We start from the raw sequence: 14,347 nt of genomic DNA on the forward strand, positions 1-14,347 counted from the left end.
GGCTGCTTTCCGTGGCCATAAGCCTGCGTTTGAAACGCTCTTATTCGACGGGATCCTTAGGCACGACAAATTCGTCGTCGTCGAGGCTTGCCTCGTCTTCGGAGGACGGCATATAATTATCGTCCTCTACCTCTCTATCTGCCGCTCTCTCATGAGGGCTGGCTTCTCCATCCTCCTGCGCTGAATCCTGCTGGAGGGGGTTATCTTCGGCACTGTCCGGGGTGTTATTGTCTCTGGTGCCGGAATCTCCATTTTTGTTGTGGCGGGATTTAGAGCGGCGTCGTTGACGCCGGCGCTTAGGCTGTTTCTTGGAGGGGTCGTCCTCCGTTGTTCCATTGCCATTCCCATCCTTTGGGATGTCAACCATGTAAATGTTGGATGACGAGGTGGCCTTCCAGTGCCCTGTAGGTACTGGTTCTTGGTCGTCTCCTGCCTCGTCGTCCATACCGTCGATGTCTTCGGAGTCAAAGTCTAGCATGTCAGTTAAGTCATCGACAGTGGCTACGAAGTGGGTGGTGGGTGGGCTTTGAATTTCTTCGTTGTCTGCATCCCAAACGTCCTGACCATAATCCGGCCAGGGCTCTCCTGATAAAGAGAGACACTTTAGCGAATTCAGGATGTCGCCAAAGGGCGAGTGCTGAAAGATGTCCGCAGCGGTGAACTCCATGATCGGCGCCCAATCAGATTCGATTGGCAGGGGCACGGAAGGTTCGGAGTCCGATACCTTGGAGTCACGAGCTTCACAAAGGACAGGGTTGGTATTTGGCTCTATCACCGTAGACGTAGCAGCCCCCGAGGCGGTGTCCAGCCACCCGTCGTTGATCGGCGCAGTCGGCTCCGAGCTAAAGGTCGAAGCGGACAATTGTGCGGCCTCCAGGGCACTGTCCGGCAGCAGAGCTAGATCATTCCCATCCTGACAGTGCGGCGCTCTTGGCTGTGGCTCGAACCCGTCGAAGATCGAGTCTCCGCGGACGTCAGCCGTATAGTTTAAACTTCCAAATCTGACCTGATGGCCAGGGGCGTAGCTTTCAATCTGCTCCAGATGGCCAAGTGAATTGGCCCGCAGTGCAAAGCTGCCGAATACGAAGGTCTCTCCGGGGAGAAAAGTCTCACCCTGGATCACGTCGTTGTTGATGATTGAAGGAGCCGTCGGGCCTAAAGGTGATGACACAGAGGAACTCTCAATGAAAGCACCAATGTCGGTGTCAAAACCGGCAGATCTCGGGTAGGGGGTCCCAAACTGTGCGTCTAGGCGGATGGTAACAGGAGACAAGGGACACGATGTTTTTACCCAGGTTCGGGCCCTCTCGGTGGAGGTAAAACCCTACTCCTGCTAGATTAATATTTATGATATGGGTAGTACAAGAGTAGATCTACCACGAGATCAAAGAGGCTAAACCCTAGAAGCTTGCCTGTGGTATGATTGTTGTTCGTCCTACGGACTAAAACCCTCCGGTTTATATAGACACCGGAGAGGGTTAGGGTTACACAGAGTCGGTTACAATGGTAGGAGATCTACATATTAGTATCGCCAAGCTTGCCTTCCACGCCAAGGAAAGTCCCATCTGGACACGGGACGAAGTCTTCAATCTTGTATCTTCATAGTCTTGGAGTCCGGCCAAAGATGATAGTTCGGCTATCCGGACACCCCCTAGTCCAGGACTCTCTCAGCAGGCCCTATAGCAGGCTCGCGGCCCAAACTAGTGCCCCCATATGGATTGACAGGAGGAAAAATCCCAATTCGTTCGCTCCAGCCTCCAGCCCGGTTTGCTCCTAACCTAGCCATCGTTGGACAGACCGACACAAAACTTCCTCGCGCCCTCGTTAGACGTCGATCGCCGGGCTTCAAGCGAATGGAAGGACAAGAAGATGAAGATCCAACACTGGGTGTAGCCTGCTTGGGAGGCAGTGGCGGCAGCACGGGCATGGCATCGAGCTTGCACAAACGGACAGTCGCAGCTTGCAAGAGTAGCATGCGCAACCAGCAGGTACATCACGTCCCTGATTATATCTAATCCAACTGTTCAATTTTTGGCCAATAGGTAAACCTGACGGTGTTGTAAAACTGCTTGTATGTAGGGAATCTATGAGAAAATGAAACCAATTTCTGCTTATTTTATAACACCCCCAATCAATACTGAACTGACTAAATTTGATGTATCTAATCAAGTTTCTGGTGCAAACATACAAGATCATGTTGTTCTTGAGCTTGAAGTGTCTAATGAACAGACTGCTAATGAAGGATTTGATGCAAATATTTTGCATGCTCCTGGTGATGAACATATAGTGTCTAATGAGGGATCTAACTCAAGCATTTTGCAACCTCCCATTGAAGGATTTAGTGTCTAATGATGATCTGCTATGTTGAGAGAGATATAGAGATTTGCAGGCATTGATGACAAGCAAATTATAGTACATTTTCAGGGCTTGAGGAAACATCGAGGCCATCTACCTGAAAGTCCCCATATCATGACAAAGTAGCATAAATACTTTTCTAATATGTTGTTTGAAACTATAGGCATACTTGTGCAGGATAGATATATTGATATGCAGTTTGCGCATTGGTTATAGGTGCAATTACACTTCGCTATTTTCAGCTAGAGAACGAATAATTCAAGCAGGTACATACCATGTTTGTAGTCCTTGTACACCATGTTGTTTTTAGTGTTTTTGGTGCTTATATCATTTAGTGTTTTATAATCTTGAACTACTTTGGATCATAAGCTGGTTTTCGAAGTGCATGTAGCTTCACATTTCTCAAGTTATGTTGATTTCCGGAGTGCAAGTGCCTTCATATTTTTAAGTCAAATTTTAGCCCCTGGTAACTTGAATTTGTGGATCCGCCACTGCACACAAATCATACACGCAGGCCAGTACAAATTAAATGAAATGCAGGGACTTACGCTAGCTCATTGTACAGGCTCACTGCAGCTCTGCTTGCGCTTGGGATGTTCCATGTACAAGTCCATGTTACCACTTGCTTGGAGGCCTTGTGCTCCTTGCATCCCCCTGTGCATTTTTGACACGGCGAATGGTTAATCAAATAAGCGGAGTCGACCTTGTTGTTGTACCAGAGGATAGGTACTTACAAGGTTATACCAGTGTGTAGGATGTGTACCAGATCCCATAGCGCCGTCAAGCTTCGCTAAAAAAAAGTTTTGCTTGTTTCGGATGATATCTCCAGAAGAAATAAGAGTAAAAGTCAGAGTTGCATAGGCGTGTAAGCTAAGAGAGCAGTGAAAGGATATCCAAACATCGTCAGAACAGTGCACTAGGGAGTGATATGTGGATACCTAGTTCGGGCCGGCGTTTGGGTATGCTCGCGTAGCTAGAGTGAAGGTCACTTCAAAGCCATTGAGCGTGATGCGCTGGAGTTTGCTGGCCCCACACGGATGAAGATCTTGAGTGGCAGTAGACCACTATGATGCGGTGGACGAGATCGTTCGTGAAGCCCCAACGGCCTCGAGGGGCAGAGGTTTGACAATGTGCTCGATAAAGTAGCCCCGGTGAGGTGGGAGATGGCGTTGTTGAAGCGCACCTAATGCGGTGGAAGTTGGTGTCTGTGAGGCACGTCGGTTGCGGCGGCCGACATTGTCGGTGGACCACCCAGTGCGGTGGACGAGGGCGTAGATGAGGTCGCTCTGGTGCGATGGTGAAGCGCGACTGTCGTCTTTGTCGTCGTCGTCCAGCACAGAGGTGGGGAAAGAGACGAGACGAGGGGCGATTCAAACTTTGCTTGGGTTGGCGGCGAATTAGGGATGTGAGCGCTTTGGGCACGGAAAGGGATGGTGGAGGGTTAGAATTGGGGTTGCCAGATATTTCAATCCGAGACATGGAAGGGAGGGAGGGGGTGGGTGGCTGGGTGCTAGCGTCCGTACGACACACGCGACCACCACGACACGACCCTGGTCTTCCTGGTGCGCCCACATTTGAGAATGTAAACGAATCTTATTCCATTTAAAAACGAATCAGTATGTATTACCATGCGCGTGTTTTCCTTGCAAATAAATTATTCATTCGAAACGAGATACTATAAATTAATTAATGATGAGTTATTTGAATTAGAGTGTGTGTCACATAGCGATCTCCAATTCTAACATGGATTTCGCATTTCATGGTATCCACACTACTTTTTAAATACACAAATTCATATGTGTTTGATGAACACCATGGTAGTGAGAAAACTTTGGGTGGATTCAAACATATGACCTACAAAATAGCACAACAATCGAGCCAATTTCAACTTTTCGGAACCTAGTATGGCACGAATTCGAAAATAATTAAGGAAGCCATATGCATGGTCCTCAATTCAAATCTTACAATGTACACTAAATTGAAACGTTGATATTAAGTGTCGTACTATCTACATTCAAATGTTGTTTTTAGCCCCTCGGCACACACGCTACAGACTTCCTGTATCGATTGATCTTCCTCTCCTAACCACCTTAGGAAGCTATCGGTTTTTGACACATGTTCAGTCTTTCTCTCCATGTCTTGATCTCTTAGTCTCTCAACTACACAACCCCCCTTTTCCACTCTATTACCAAATGTATCTACCTCACACACCCGCCATTGCACTCCATGTCGAGGTCTCTCTCTCTCTCTTACGCCCTCCCACCCTCTCTTGCTAGATACATGCATTGCTTATGCAGACGCCCCCTCTCGTGCGCACACACACACATTGTCTATCTAGGTCACTCTCTCGAGACTGTCTCACTCTTTCTTCCGTGTGGTGGGCCACCCTAGCTCAATCTCGCTCTCTTTATCTATTTCTTGATGAACCGCGCTTTCTTTCACACACAAATGATATATCTCCCTGTTCGGGCCTTAATCGACACACTCTATACTATCTCACGCAGATTGTCTATCTAGGTCAGTCCATCCAAGCCGCTCCCACTCTTTCTACCTCATGGCGGGCCACGCTCGGTCAATCTCTCTCCCCCTGTCACATCCCTAGCTTCTAGTGCTGCCTAGTGTTTGCATCTTGCTTGCATCATGTTTAACTTTCATGGAAATTTGAAATGGGGATGTTCAAACCCTAGCATCAAAAGGAAGTCAAATAGGTTCAACCAAAATATTTTTCAATGATTTCAAAATGCCCTTTAAAAATGTTCATCATTTCTGGATCAAGGTGGAAGCATCTACCAAAAATGGTTCACATTTTTGCAGGACATATTTGGACTTTGAATTAATCCAAATATATTTGAATTGGGGCTATTTAAATGCTATATAGATTTTAGATGCTCCGAAAATGTTGGAAATTGTTCAGGAAGCACCCATAATTATTTCCAGGATTTTATGAAATGGTTTAGCATTATTACTAAACCAAAACAGAGAAACAAAATAGAAAACATAAACAAATGAGAGAAAGAGAGAAGTGCTTACCTGTGCAGCCCCCCAGAGCCGGCCCAGCTCCTGTGCTGGTCCAGCAGTGTGCGGCCCAGCCTGCCACCGCTTTCCCCCCTGTCGTCTTCCTCCCCCACCAGAAGGACGGAGGCGCGTGGCCGCCCCGCGCCGGCCACCTCCTCCCTCCCTGCCTACCTGGCTCCACCCCGGCTCCTCTGAACGCGCCACGGAGACGCCCGGGACCTTCTCCCCTGTTCCCCTCGCAGCACTCTCTACCTCCCTCCTCCGCCTCCCCCTCACCTCCCCGACGTTTCCACGATCATTTCCACGCCTCCCTCATCCTCTCCGTCCAGCCACGCCTCGCCGGAGGCCCTGCATCGATGCCATCTTCATCATATTCATCGCCGGCCGCCAGAGATCCCTCTCGCCGCCCCGCTCGCTTTGGTGCTTCCCCGAGCACGCCGAGGCCACCTCTGCACTCGTCGTGAGCTCCTCTACCGATCCCCCCTTCTCCCATGTCCATTAGCTCATCCTAGCATCCGTTCCCGTCGAGACCGAGACCTCACCGGCGCCGGACTTGTTATATATGTCAGTAGCCCCCGAGACTTGAAATAGTTAAGATAACTATTTTAAGGATCATGTGTTATGCAGGGTCTTACAGAGAAGAACACGCAACTGTCTCAGGAGTTGGCGGAGTGCAAGGCCCAACTCGAGGCTGCACTGGCCGCTTAAGCAATTGGAAAGGAGACCCCCTCAGGTAATGTGTGTTCCCAAAAATAATTCCATTGCGAAGTGCGGCATGTGTGCAATGCTGACGATAACAATGCAGATGAAGCCGGAGTAAATCCGGACAAGCAACAACTCCTACGCCAGCTAAAGGCTGGCGAGAGCGTGCTGACAAGGGTGAGGCAAGAGAAGAACAAACTTCAAGATGCCAATACCCAGCTGGGCGAGGAACTAAAGGATGTACGTATCCAGCTGTCTGCTTCCGTAAAGGAGAATCAGCGACTTCGACGCGACATTTTTAGTAAGTGCTTGAACGAATTTTCGAAAAAAAATCGGCGAGGAAGTCGATTGACAGAGCTATGTCTGTAGGTCTGCTGACAGGAAGTCCTGCGGAGGAAATGCCCGGTTCAATGGGGGACCTTCTTCCCGAGCTGTTGCAACTGCACGAACGAGTTCGGCAGGCAATGCAGGGCGTCGTCCAGGCTATGTGGCCATCCCTCTCCATGCCCGAAGGCCTTGGGGATCTTGCCAAGAAGCTTGAGGGAGTGCGGCAGCACTTCCGGTTGTGGAAGATATCGGCCAGTCGTCAAGGTGCCAGGGAGGCATGGGCCATGGTGAAGACTCGGTACACAAAGGCGGACCCGAACCACATGGCTGAGGTCGGCCCTATGGGTCCGGACGGAAAGGAGATCCCTGTCAGTTTAGTGTATGGCCAGGTAGAGCTGGCTGCAAAGTATTCTCAACAGGACTGTAAATTACACCGCCTGTTGGATGGTATTGAAGAAGAATATACTGAGTCGGATTGACTCTGTAATTTAAAATGACATGAAAAATGCCTTCTAGCCAGATTGTAGATCGTTTGTCATTGCGGACCTTTTCGCTTCGACCTCTGGACCCTATAGTCCGGAATTTGTCCGAATACCCTCTCGATTATGTAAGAACCGGGGTATGCATGGAGACAAGGCGTAGGGGTCGTAATTGCTTTAGCAGACAAGTGCCCAACTAGTTATGTTATATTACATGGTTAGTAAGAAACATCTTCCAGGGAGAATAGTTCCGTTAGGGGTTCCTTTCCCTGGGAGGCATGCCCTAAAGTGCATGTCCAAACTACTAAAAAGAGCAGAGAAGCATCTAGGGGCAGATAAATAAACAAGAAAAATCATCTTTTAGTTCACCAACCGAATATTCGCTTAAGAACGCTAGCTTTCGGCTTCACCCAGTCTGAGGTACACATCCGGCTGACTCGGCAGTAACAATCGCAGAGGTGCTCCCTTTACCTCCTAGGCGAACGAACAGGAACGTAGGGGTAAGCACAGGAGCCAGGCAACCCAGCTTGGCCAAAACTTGAGTCATATCGATGCATATAATGGTGTATAAAAGGTTCATTCGGAAGTGTAACGTATGTTTTGGGCATGAGGACCGTTTATATAAACTTCTGATAAATAAGCCCCCAGGTAAGATGAGCGCGGGTGGCGCGTCAAGTATGTGAGGACGATGCGCAAGAAAGCCCCTAAGGGCTTGGGAGAAGAAAAAAGGAAAAGGGAGGAAGAAGGAGAGAAATTATAGACAACTTAATGTGAAAAAATAAAAAGGGAACAGAGGAAGGAGACGAACGCGGAGTCCGGCGCTAGGCATAGAATCTTCCTAGACGTGCTGCGTTCCATGGGTTCGGCTCGAGTCGGTTGTCCGATGCATTTTGCAGACGGTACGCTCCGCCAGTCAGTACTTGGTCGATTATGAAGGGATCCTCCCATTTGGGCTTTAGTTTGTCCTTTTTCTTGTTCGGCGGGCGTAGAACTATTTCACCAACGTTGTAAGTTTTGGCCCGTACTTCTCTGCCTTGATATCTTTGAGCCTGTTGATGATAGAATGCGGAACGAGCTTTTGCCACATCGCGCTCCTCCTCCAATGCGTCCAAGTTGTCCTGCCGATCGAGCTCGGCTTCTCTTTCTTCGTACATGCGCACTCGACGTGAGTCATGTATTATGTCGCAGGGCAGAACTTCCTCTGTGCCATATACCATAAAAAATGGTGTGAATCCGGTAGTGCGATTCGGCGTGGTCCGCAGCCCCCAGAGTACGGAGTCAAGCTTCTCTACCCAGTGCGTGTTTGATTCCTTGAGGGATCGCACTAGTCTGGGTTTGATGCCGCTCATAATAAGACCATTGGATCGTTCGACTTGACCGTTAGTTTGTGGGTGATAGACTGAAGCGTAGTCGAGCTTGATGCCCATGTTTTTGCACCAGAGTTTAACTTCGTCGGCCGTAAAGTTTGCGTCGTTGTCAGTTATGATGCTGTGGGGGACGCCGTAACGGTGTACTACCCCGGATATGAAGTCTATCACCGGTGCGGATTCGGCCGTCTTTACAGCTTGGCCTCTATCCATTTGGTGAATTTGTCCACCATAACCAATAGGTATTTTTTCTTGTGGGTTCCTCCTTTAAGGGGTCCAACCATGTCAAGCCCCCAGACTGCAAAAGGCCAGGTGATGGGGATAGTTTGTAGGGCGGTAGGTGGCATGTGGCTTTGATTAGCAAATATTTGGCAACCGATGCATCGCTGTACCAAGTCCTGAGCATCTTCCCGGGCCATCGGCCAATAGAATCCGGTACGGAAGGCCTTGCTTACAAGGTCCCGGGCTGCGGCGTGGTGCCCGCCAAGTCCGGCATGAATTTCAGCCAGAAGATTGCGCCCTTCTTCTTCGGAGATACACCTTTGCAGGACTCCGGTTGTGCTCTTCTTATAAAGCTCTCCCTCGTGGACTTTGCAGGCTTTAGATCGCCGCACTATGTAGCGGGCCTCGTTTTGGTCCTCGGGAAGTTCCTGCCTATTTAGGTAGGCTAGGAATGGTTGTATCCACGGGGCAATGACTGCCATTATTGTGTGGGCGGATGGTGTTGTTTCGTTGGCAGAGCCACCAACTGTGTCAGAATGTACGGTGAGGGGTAGTGTGACTGTGTCCAAGCTGTTGTTTCCGGACTCTCCCTCCCATGTTACGGATGGCTTGAAAAGCCTCTCTAGGAAGATGTTGGGAGGGACGGCATCGCGCTTTGCGCCGATGCGTGCCAACACGTCTGCTGCCTGGTTGTTCTCCAGGGCTATATGGTGAAATTCGAGCCCCTCAAACCGGGCTGACATTTTTAAGACGGTGTTGCAATAAGCTGCCATTTTCGGATCTTTGGCGTCAAAGTCTCCATTTATTTGGGATATCGCGAGGTTTGAATCCCCACGGACCTCTAGGTGCTGAATGCCCATGGAGACTTCCATCCGGAGACCATGTAGAAGGGCCTCGTATTCGGCTGCGTTGTTGGAGTCCGTGTACAGGATCTAGAGTACGTATTGGACTGTATCTCCTGTAGGGGACGTCAGAACGACGCCAGCCCCCAGGCCAGCCAGCATTTTGGAGCCGTCGAAGTGCATGATCCAGTTGGAATATGCGCCGTACCCTTTAGGGAGCTCGGCTTCGGTCCATTCGGCGATGACGTCAGCCAAAACCTGCGATTTGATAGCTCGCCGTGGCTTGTAAATTATGTCGAACGGAAGGAGCTCAATGGCCCATTTGGCGATCCGGCCCGTTGCGTCGCAGTTGTTTATAATATCATTAAGAGGTACTTCGGATGCCACTTTTAGTGAACACTCTTGGAAATAGTGTCGCAGCTTCCGGGATGCCATGAACACCATGTATGCTATCTTTTGATAATGCGGGTACCGGGACTTGCATGGGGTTAGGACAGTGGACATGTAGTAAACCGGCTTTTGGAGCGGAAACTTGTGTCCGTCCGTTTCTCGTTCGACAACGAGCACTGTGCTTACAACTTGATAGGTTGTCGCGATGTATAATAGCATAGGTTCGCCCATGTTGGCCGCGGCCAGGTCCGGATTTGTTGCCAGTATGGCTTTGATTTCTTCGAGTCCGGTCGTGGCGGCATTCGTCCACTCAAAGTGTTTGGTGTGCCGCAGGAGGCGATAAAGGGGTAATGCCTTTTCTCCTAAGCGGGAAATAAAGCGGCTTAGAGCCGCCACGCATCCGGTTAATTTTTGTATTTGCTTGATGTCTTTTGGGATATCCAATTGCGACAGAGCTCGGATCTTGGCCGGGTTTGCTTCGATTCCTCTACCGGATACAATGAAGCCCAAGAGCTTTCCGGCTGGCACGCCGAAAACGCATTTTTCTGGGTTGAGCTTAATGTCATATGCGCGGAGATTGTCAAATGTGACCCTCAAGTTGTCTACTATAGTTTTGACATGTTTGGATTTGATGACCACGTCATCTACGTATGCTTCAACTGTTTTGCCGATCTGGTTGGCCAGACATGTCTGAATCATGCGCTGATATGTTGCGCCGGCATTTTTGAGCCCAAAGGGCATCGTGTTGAAGCAGAATGGGCTGTACGGGGTGATGAATGCCGTTGCAGCTTGGTCTGATTCTGCCATCTTGATTTGGCGGTAGCCAGAGTATGCGTCGAGGAAACACAATGAATCGTGTCCTGCAGTGGCGTTGATGATTTGATCTATTCGGGGGAGCGGGAAAGGATCGTTTGGGCAGGCCTTATTTAGGTCTTTGAAATCGACACATAGGCGCCAGGATTTGTCCTTCTTTGGTACCATCACCAGGTTTGCTAGCCAGTCCGGATGTTTTATATCTCTGATGAATCCAGCTTCCAGTAGTTTTGCTAGCTCTTCTCCCATGGCTTGTCTCTTGGGTTCGGAGAAACGCCACAGAGTCTGCTTAACGGGTTTAAACCCCTTTAGGATGTTCAGGCTATGCTCAACCAACCTGTGTGGGATTCCTGGCATGTCTGAAGGGTCCCAGGCAAAAATGTCCCAATTTTCTCGCAGGAATTCTCTAAGTGCGGCATCTACATCGGGTTTTAGTTGTGCCCCGATGGATGCCGTTTTTGTGGGGTCCGTTGGATGGACTTGGAATTTGACTATTTCGTCCGTTGGTTTGAAGGAGGTGGACTTAGATCTCTTATCTAGTATCACATCGTCCCTGTCCACCGTGGAGCGCAACGTATTTAGTTCCTCGGCCTCTAGGGCTTCGGATAATGCCTGCAGGGCCAGTGGCGCTGTCTTATTTTCGGCGCGGAGCGCTGTGTCCGGATCACTTGTAAGAGTGATGATTCCATTGGGTCCAGGCATTTTGAGCTTCATGTACCCATAATGGGGTATGGCTTGGAAAATTGTAAATGCTTCTCGCCCTAGCAGAGCGTGGTATCCGCTACTGAATGGGGCCACTTGAAATGTGACCTCCTCGTATCTGTAATTATCCGGCGTGCCGAACACCACATCTAGTGTGATTTTTCCTAAACAGCATGCTTCCCGGCTTGGTATTATTCCTTTGAAGGTTGTGTTGCTTCGCTCAATGCGACCCCAGTCTATTTCCATTTTTCGCAGGGTTTCCTCGTAGATGAGGTTAAGTCCGCTACCGCCGTCCATGAGTACCTTTGTAAGTCGGAAGCCGTCCACTATCGGACTAAGGACCAATGCGGCTGGTGCTCGGGCTATCCGGAATTTAGGTTCGTCACTGGCATTAAAAGTAATAGTCGTGTCACTCCATGGATTTATTGTTGCTACTTGGTAGACTTCGGCAAGGTTGTGGAGGGTTCGTTTCCTCGCGTTGTTTGATGCGAAGGTCTCGAAGACTGTCGACACCGTACTGGCGTTTCTGGGGTGGTGTTCTTTGGATTCTGGATTTATAAGCTCCTCGCCACTTCTGGCCACCTGCCAGAGTATCCAACATGCTCTAAGGCTGTGAGTTGGTGTGACTTCCCCTGAACTATGAATTTTACAGGGTCCATTGAGCCATCCCTCCAGTACGGTCCCATACCCTATAGAGGATTTTTGTTTTTGATGTTTGGCTTAGGTGCCTGGCGATAATGCGCCCTTTTGTTTCGGACTCGTGTTGAATTCAGGACCGGATTGTCCCAGAATTTATTTTCGGTTTTCGAACGCTTTCTGTCGCACAGTACTTTCGTACTATGGATGTCAAGTCGGCCAAGCGTGTAATTTCGCGGCGACTTATGGCGTTGAGGATTCCGATGTCCGTGCAGTTGTTACAGAAGAATGAAACTGCTTCTTCCTCACGGCAGTCCCTTATCCTGTTTATGACCAGGAGGAATCTGGCCCAATAGTGGTGTACTGTTTCCCCGGGCGCTTGCCGTATTTGGGATAAATCCCTTAGGCCTTGTTCGTTTAATCCTCCTCCCAAGGGGATTGGAGTGGATTGGAGAGGAATTTGGCTTGTAGGGGATCTAATCCCCCTCAATCCCTGCCAATCCCCCTCACAAACCACCTCAACCGAACAAGGCCTTATAGTTGGGTGGGCGGGTGGATTTATGTCCGGAGCCCTGCTCGATAAAAGATTCGAAGTCTTGCTTTCTTGGACATTATTCAATGAATCAGACCTGCTTCCTGACTTTAGGTTCAGGACTTGGGCAACATCCTCCCCTCCGCGGATATCCGACTTGGAGGGGTCGGGAATCCGGACACATCTGGTCCTTAGAGCGGGTGAAGATGCGCCGCATTGTTCTTCCACCACTTCAACTATCGGAGTATTGGGCCACGGGTAGGCTAACCCGAGGCCCAGGACCTTTCAAGACATCGGGGCAGGCCGCGCCCCTCAGGCCGAGTCCCAGGAGCGACTCCAAAATATGCTGAGTCCTAGACGACGACTCCAAGACAAGCCAAGTCCCAGACGGCGACCTCCAGAGACACTGACTATGGAGAGTCGGCCCATGACTCCTCCCTCATCTCGAAGGATGATGCGGGGTACGGTCACAGCATGGCCGTTCCCCCCTAGCTTACGAAGGGCCGGCATGGCTACAGTGAGCCGGATCGCTGGAAGATCTCCGGCGAGGCGCGGCACTGTTGCCATGCCTACCCTGACCTCAGCCACAATGCGCAACGCATTGTGCCCACGACGCCAGCCTGTACGACCTGAAGGCGGCGGGGCCACATGTCAGTGGGTGGGCCGAAGGCGGCCTGAGCGCCTCGAAGACGGACCTGTGGGAGTCGGCCTCCCTGGAGTCGGCCGACTCCTCCCCAGGGCCCCACGAGCCATTAACCAGATAGGATGGGGAATGGTGACAGTGATCGCCCGATAGACGGCGGCACTGTTGCCACGACCCAATGACCAAGCCTGCGTCATCAGGAGTGCCGCTATAGTATCGAGCCTGTCCGTGGGACCCGCCAGTCGGCGGGCCCCAGAAGCCGGCGGGGAGGACGGCGGCCTGAGACACAGACGGCTGGGACCCGCGCCCAGCTGGATTACCATTGAACCCCCGGGGCGTAGGCCTATATAAACCCCCCGGGGCACCCATGCAAAGGGTTCGGACCTAGATAGAGATAGACCAGATAGCATAGGAAGGAGGGAGCTAGCCTTGCCCTCTCCGGCCTCCCGATACAGCTCCCGGAGCACCATTGTAGTCACTTTTCCTTAGTGATCATGCGGAGACCCCGCAGAGCAGCAGTAGGGGTGTTATCTCCTAGGAGAGCCCTGAAGCTGGGTAAGTTCTGCCGGCGTGCATGTCTTCGCCTCATCCCACTTCCAGGCACCGGCGACGTTCTACTCGCTCCCACCATGATAAGCCATCCTTTGGCATATGTCGTACCCAACCCCCGACATTTGGCGCCCACCATGGGGCGAGGTGCACCGTCGTCCTGAGATCTGCTTTGGACGGGAACCCTGTTCCTCCCCAGCGAGCACAGCCAGCCCGACACGCCGGATGGCGTCTGTGCCGACGCAATGCACGGCGCTGAGATCGCCTGTGCGGCTAGCTGCCTCGCCGATCTTGTCGGCGAGGTTCGCCTCTCCGATGAGCCTACGTCCGATGCAGGCACGAGTGGCCCCGAGAGCCTCCTCGCGGGCCTCCTCGACCAACTCCACGTCGCCGGCGAGCCTGCCGTGGACCTGGAGTCCATAGGATCCACCGACCCGATGCTGGTCGACTCCGACACTGCGTCGCTCAACGCGTTCCCCACCAACGTGGTGGTCTACGACGAGCCGCTCTCTTACGCGGGGAGCGGCGGAAGCACCGTCACTGAAGTCCTCGTCCTAGAGCACAGCGAGCGCTCCGGCGAAGGAGCGCACGACCCGCTTGACGCCGCCCTGCGAGACCTTGCAGCGCTGATTCTGGAAGACGCCGATGCCGAGACGCTGGAGGCGCTTCGCCTTCAGCTCGTCGAAGGCGCGAAGAAGCTCGCAAGCATTAGGCGCTTGTCAGAAGCCTACCAACGCGAGATGGATCGCGCCGTAGGCGGCTCGCCGGCTCCA

This window comes from Triticum dicoccoides, chromosome 6B (genome assembly GCF_002162155.2).
Source record: "Triticum dicoccoides isolate Atlit2015 ecotype Zavitan chromosome 6B, WEW_v2.0, whole genome shotgun sequence".
NCBI classification, from domain to species: domain Eukaryota; kingdom Viridiplantae; phylum Streptophyta; class Magnoliopsida; order Poales; family Poaceae; genus Triticum; species Triticum dicoccoides.